This window comes from Bos grunniens, chromosome 3, assembly GCF_055505025.1.
Source record: "Bos grunniens cultivar Pamir isolate PY7600 chromosome 3, Bosgru_T2T1.0, whole genome shotgun sequence".
In the NCBI taxonomy this organism is placed as follows: domain Eukaryota; kingdom Metazoa; phylum Chordata; class Mammalia; order Artiodactyla; family Bovidae; genus Bos; species Bos grunniens.
The window spans coordinates 36,046,548-36,053,155 of record NC_141167.1 but is presented as its reverse complement, the minus strand read 5'-3'; the positions used below and the strand labels follow the sequence as shown (position 1 = coordinate 36,053,155).

General features: G+C 36.1%; 1 pseudogene; it reads left to right on the top strand.

Annotated features, from left to right (window-relative positions):
• The first annotated feature begins 414 nt into the window (after positions 1-414).
• On the top strand, positions 415-1,699 carry LOC147375473 (large ribosomal subunit protein uL4 pseudogene; annotated as a pseudogene).
• The last annotated feature ends 4,909 nt before the right edge of the window (positions 1,700-6,608 follow it).

Genomic DNA, 6,608 nt, shown 5'->3' with positions numbered 1-6,608 from the left:
AAGGAGATAGAGAAAGCTTCCGACATAGGCATCAGAAGGGGGAAGAAAGAGTACCCACTTGCTAATGTTAGTAATGAAGTTATATACTCTCCAATGAATCCAAAGAATGTCTGGAGGTTGTAAAGACCTCACCAGACCGACTCCCATAATTTACATTTTAAGATAACAGAATTAGCCAGAAGGTTTAATCCAGAGACTGTCCTCAGGCAGGATATATTATTGTTATATAATCCTAAGGAATGTAGAGAAGGAAAAAAGTTTGTCCTTTCTTCCTCCTTGAGAATTCCAGACCCCTCTCTCCTTGGGGATCCCTAGACTCCCTATCAACCTGCCTAGGAAATGACTCTCTCAAAACTGGCTTTTCCTGTGGGAGCCACTTGGTTGAGAGGAGCCTGGCCTTCTCCTCTCCCTGCAATGGCCTGTTCTTGTCCACTGATATCAGTGTACTCCGAAAGGGGGAGTCATCTGGCAAAAATGTCACTTTGCCTGCTGTGTTCAAGGCTCGCATTCGACTAGATACTGTTAAATTTGTTCACACCAACTTGCACAAAAACAACAGACAGCCCTACACTGTCAGTGAATTAGCAGATCATCAAACCAGTGCTGAGTCTTGGGGCACCGGCAGAGCTGTGGCTCGAATTCCCAGGGTTCGAGGTGGCGGGACTCACCATTCTGGCCAGGGTGGTTTTGGAAATATGTGTTGTGGGGGCCGCATGTTTGCACCAGCCGAGACCTGGCGATGTTGGCATCGCAGAGTGAATACAACGCAGAAGCGATATGCCATCTGCTCTGCACTGACTGCCTCAGCCTTACCAGCGCTGGTCATGTCTAAAGGTCATCGTATAGAGTTCATCCTGAACTCCCTTTGGTGGTTGAAGATAAAGTTGAAGGCTACAATAAGACCAAGGAGGCTGTTTTGCTTCTGAAGAAACTTAAGGCCTAGAATGATATCAAAAAAGTCTATGCCTGTCAGTGACTGAGAGCTGGCAAAGGGAAAATGAAAAACTATTGCTGTATCCAGTGCAGAAGACCCTGCATCATCTATAATGAGGACAATGGTATCATCAAGGCCTTCAGAAACATCCCTGAAACTACTCTGCTTAATGCAAGCAAGCTGAACATTTTGAAACTTGCTCCTAGTGGTCATGTGGGACGTTTGTGCATTTGGACTGAAAGTGCTTTCTGAAATTTAGATGAGCTATATGGCAGTTGGTGTAAAGCAGCCTCCCTCAAGAGTAACTACAACCTTCCCATGTACAAGATGCTCAGTACAGACATTAGCAGAATCTTGAAAAGCCCAGAAATCCAAAGAGCACTCCGAGCACCACGCAAGAAGACTCATTGCAGAGTCCTGAAGAAGAAGCCACTGAAAAACCTGAGAATCACGTTGAAGCTTAACCCATACCCTAAGACCATGTGCCGGAACACCGTTCTTCGACAGGCGAAGAACCACAAAATCCTCATGGATAAGGCAGCAGCAGCACTAGAAGCCAAATCAGATGAGAAGGGGATTCAGGGCAAGAAGCCTGTGGTGGGAAACAAAAAAAAGAAGGCTGTTGGCGATAAGAAGCTGAAGAAGCCTGTGGTGGGAAAAAAGGCTGCAGGGACCAAGAAACCAGCAGCTTAAAAGAAGCCCACAGCAAAGAAACCCACCTCAGAGGAAAAGAAGATTGCTGCATAAACTTAAATTTGTTTATTCCATAAAAGCCAAATCATTTTGGACAGCTAATTTTGAATGAAGACCTGAACAAAGAGTCAATGTGAAACATGAAAAAAAAAAAAGAAAGAAAGAAATATTGGAATTGAAAAGTTATTAATTAAAATTAAAAATTAATTAGAGAAATACAAATCAAAAATATAATGAGGCACCACCTCACACTATCATCAAGCATTCTACAAATAGCAAGTGCTGGAGAGGATGTGGAGGAAAGGGAACCCTCCCACACTACTGGGGGAAATGTAAATTGGTGAAGCCACTATGGAGAACAGTATTGAGGTTCCTTTAAAAAACTAAATATAGAGTCGTCATATGACTCTGCAATCCTACTCTGGGGTATATATCCAGAGAAAACTCTGTTTGAAAGGATACATGCACTCCAGTGTTCCTAGCAGCACTATTTACAAGACATGCAAGCAACCTAAAGGTCCATTGACAGATGAATGGAAAAGGAAGATACGGTATACACACACAATGGAATACAACTCAGCCATAAAAAGGAAATTAAATAAAGCCATTTGCAGCAATATGGATGGACTTAGAGATTATCATGCAAAGTGAAGTAAGTCAGAAAGAGAGAGACAAATTCCATAAGGTATCACTTACATGTGGAAACTAAAATATGACGTAAATGAACTCATTTATGAAATAGAAACAGACTCAAAGACATAGAGAAAAAAAAAAGACTTATGGTCATCAAAGGGTGGGCGATAGATAAATTAGGAGTTTCGGATTAGCAGATACAAACTACCATATATAAAAAAGATAAACAACAAGTTCCTACTGTATAGCATAAGGGACTATATTTGGTATCCTATAATAAACCATAATTGAAAAGAATATGAATATATGTATAAATGAATCACTTTGCTTTTCATAAGAAATGAACATATTGTAAATCAAGCATACATCAATAAAAATATATTCCTAACCTAAAAATTTTTTAAAAATAAAAATTCATTAATGAAGACCAACAGCAGACTTGAGTGAGCAGACAAAAGAACCAGTGAATTAAGTCAATAGAGCTTATCCAATATGAGTAATAGAAAAAAAATTCATCAATAAAGAATAATTAACAGAGCTTCAGAGGCTGGGATACCATCAAGCATACCAACAAACATGTAGTAAGAGTCCCAGAGGAAAGGAGAGAATAAAGGCATAAGGAATATTTTTTTGAACAAGTAGCCCCAAATGTCCCAAATTTGATGAAAAACATTATTCTGAACTTTCAAAAAGCTCAATTAATTCCAAACACAGTAAATTCAAAGAGATGCATACCTAGATACATCATAGTCAAGCTGTTAAGAGACAAAACAAAGAGAATCTTGAAGGCAGCAAGGGAAAAGCAACTTATCATGAGTAAGAGATCTTCAACATTAACAACTGATATCTCATCAGAAATCATGAAGGACAGAAAGTAGGAAGATGACATATTTGATATACTTTGTCAACCAAAAATTCAATATTAAATAAAACTGCTGCTTCTGCTGCTAAGTCACTTCAGTCATGTCCGACTCTGGGTGACCCCATAGATGGCAGCCCACCAGGCTCCGTCGTCTCTGGGATTCTCCAGGCAAGAACACTGGAGTGGGTTGCCATTTCCTTCTCCAATGCATGAAAGTGAAAAGTGAAAGTGAAGTCGCTCAGTCCTGTCCAACTCTTAGCGACCCCATGGACTGCAGCGTACCAGGCTCCTCCATTCATGGGCAAGAGTACTGGAGTGGGTTGCCATTGCCTTCTCTATTAAATAAAACTATCCTTCAAAAATGGAGATATTAGCATATTCCCAAAGAAATAAAAGTGGAGAGAATTCATCACTAAAATACTTGCCCTACAAGATATAAAAATAATCATTAGACTGAAATGAATGAATGATATACAGTAACTTGAAGCCATGGGAAGACAAGAGATCATTGTAAAACAGCATAATTGTTTTTGTTTGTCTTTTCTGTACTCTAAAATAAAAGGCAATAACGAAAAAAAATAATTGTAAAACTGTATTGATAGTCTTATAATCTATAAATATGTAATTTGTATAACAAAGGACAAAGGAAGAGGGTGATATAGTGGAGCAAATTTTTTTGTATACTATTGAAATTAAATTAGTAATAATCTGAACTGACTGTTTTAAGTGAAGATGATAATTATAATCTCAAGGGCAGTTCAGTTCAGTTGCTCAGTCATGTCCAACTCTTTACAACCTCATGGACTGCAGCACACCAGGTTTCCCTGCCCATCACCAACTCCCAGAGCTTGCTCAAACTCATGTCCATCAAGTCAGTGATGCCATCCAACCATCTCATCCTGTCGTTCCCTTCTCCTCTTGCCCTCAATCTTTCCCAGCATCAGGGAAACTAGTTCAAGGGCAACTAATAATAAACTAAATAAAAAATATAGAGGAAAGGTATTGGCAAGGGAATTGATTGGCATAGGATGTATTTAATGCAAAAGGAGACAGTAATGGAGAAACAGAGGAGGAACAAAAAATATAACACATGTTAAAATGCCAAATGCATTTAAAATATAGAGCTTGATGAGATGGAAAAATTATGATATAACTACACATTTTAGCTTCAAAGACACCCTTTAAAGAGACTCATTTTAGATTCAAAGACACAAATGGGGTGAAAGTTAAAAAATGGAAAAGTATATGCCATGCAAATAGTGACAGATATGGAGTGGTTAAACTAGTATCAGACAAAAAGAAATTTATGACAAAATTGTTATTCTAGTCTTAAAAGATAATTTATAATAATAAGTTCAATCTATCAAGGAAATAAAAGAAATTTTAAATAAGATGCACCTAATGACAGAGCCTCAAAATACATAAAACAAAAACTGACATAATAGAAGTGAGAGATAGACAATTCAGCTATAGAAATAAGAGACTGCAATACTTCATTTTCAGTAATAGTAGATCTAGGTAGAAGATCAACAAGGTACAAATTATAAATCAACAAGATCTAATAAGCATCTAAATTTCCCTTCAACTAACAACAGGTTGTCATTACCATCTTTCTAAATTCCATATATATGTGTTAGTATACTGTATTGGTGTTTTTCTTTCTGGCTTACTTCACTCTGTATAATAGGCTCCAGTTTCATCCACCTTATTAGAACTGATTCAACCTAGATGTCCATCAGCAGATGAATGGATAAGAAAGCTGTGGTACATATACACAATGGAGTATTTGTAATTCTTTTATAGATAAATTTTTAAGAAATTCACAAAAAAACTACTAGAAGTTATAAATCCTGAGAGATACAAGGTCAATATAAAAAAATTCATTGTATTTCTAAGCACTGCTAATGAACAAGCTGAAACACATTTTTCACAAGTACACATGGGAAATTTGACACTCTTTTAAGATGAAAGTCAATCAACATATCAGTAATAGAAGGGGACTTCTTCAACTTGATTAAGGTCACCTATGAAACACTGACCTAACATGGTATAAAAGACTGAAATTTTCCCTACAATTAGGAACAAGATAATGTTGTTCACTTTTTATTCAACATTGTACTAAACCACTAGCTGTAGCAATTAGGCAAGAAAAAAATGCATTCAGAGTGGAAAGGAAAAAGTAAAGCTATTTGTAATTCTTTTTTTTTTTTTTTGCTTGCTTTTTATTTATTTTTTATATGATATTATACATGTTTTAATGCCATTCTCCCATATCATCCCCCTCCTCCCTCTCCCACAGAGTTCAAAAGACTGTTCTATACATCTGTGTCTCTTTTGCTGTCTTGTATACAGGGTTGTCATTACCATCTTTCTAAATTCTATATATATATGTGTTAGTATACTGTATTGGTGTTTTTCTTTCTGGCTTACTTCACTCTGTATAATAGGCTCCAGTTTCATCCACCTCATTAGAACTGATTCAACCTAGATGTCCATCAGCAGATGAATGGATAAGAAAGCTGTGGTACATATACACAGTGGAGTATTTGTAATTCTTTTATAGAGAAATTTTTAAGAAATTCACAAAAAAACTACTAGAAATTATAAATCCTGAGAGATACAAGGTCAATATCAAAAAATTCATTGTATTTCTAAGCACTGCTAATGAACAAGCTGAAAATGAGATTAAAGAAACAACTTCATTTATGATGGAATCACAAAGAATAAAATGCCTAGGAATAAAATTAACCAAAGAGGTGCAAGTCATGTACACTTAAAACTACAAAATGTTTTTGAGAGAAATTAAATAAAACCTAAACAAAAAAGACATCTCCTGTTCACAAATTGGAAAACAATTGATCTACAGATGCTGTACAATCTCTATCAAAATCCCAAGTGACTTTTCTGCAGATATTGAGAGGCTGATCCTAAAATTCATATAGAAATGCAAGAGACCCAGAATATCCCAAATAATTTTTTTACAAAATACTAAAATTAAGAGGACTCACATTTCCTGATTTCAAAACTTACTATAAAGCTACAGTAATCAAGATAGTGTATTACTGTACTTAGACATATAGAATAGTGAAATAAAAACGAGAACCCCAAACTAAACCCAGATACCACTTATATAAAGTGTCTACAGTAGGCAAATTCATAGACATAGAAAGTAGATTAAGGGCTGAAGGTGGGAAGGAGGTGGTGGGCAGTGACTGCTAACAGATATAGGATTTCTTTTGAGCATGATGAAAATGCTCTAAAATTCAATAGATGATGTGAATTCATTAGTGATGATGGTTTTACATACTAAAATACCACTGAATTTTATATTTTAAAAGGTTGAATTTTATGGTATGTGAATTATCTCTCCATAAAGCTGTTATTAAAAAGTAAGAAGAAATAGTCTGTTCTTTAATTATGAGGGGTTTTTTGAAAGATGATGTTTGTGGTATGCAGAAAATTAAATATTTCTCTATATTTAATAAA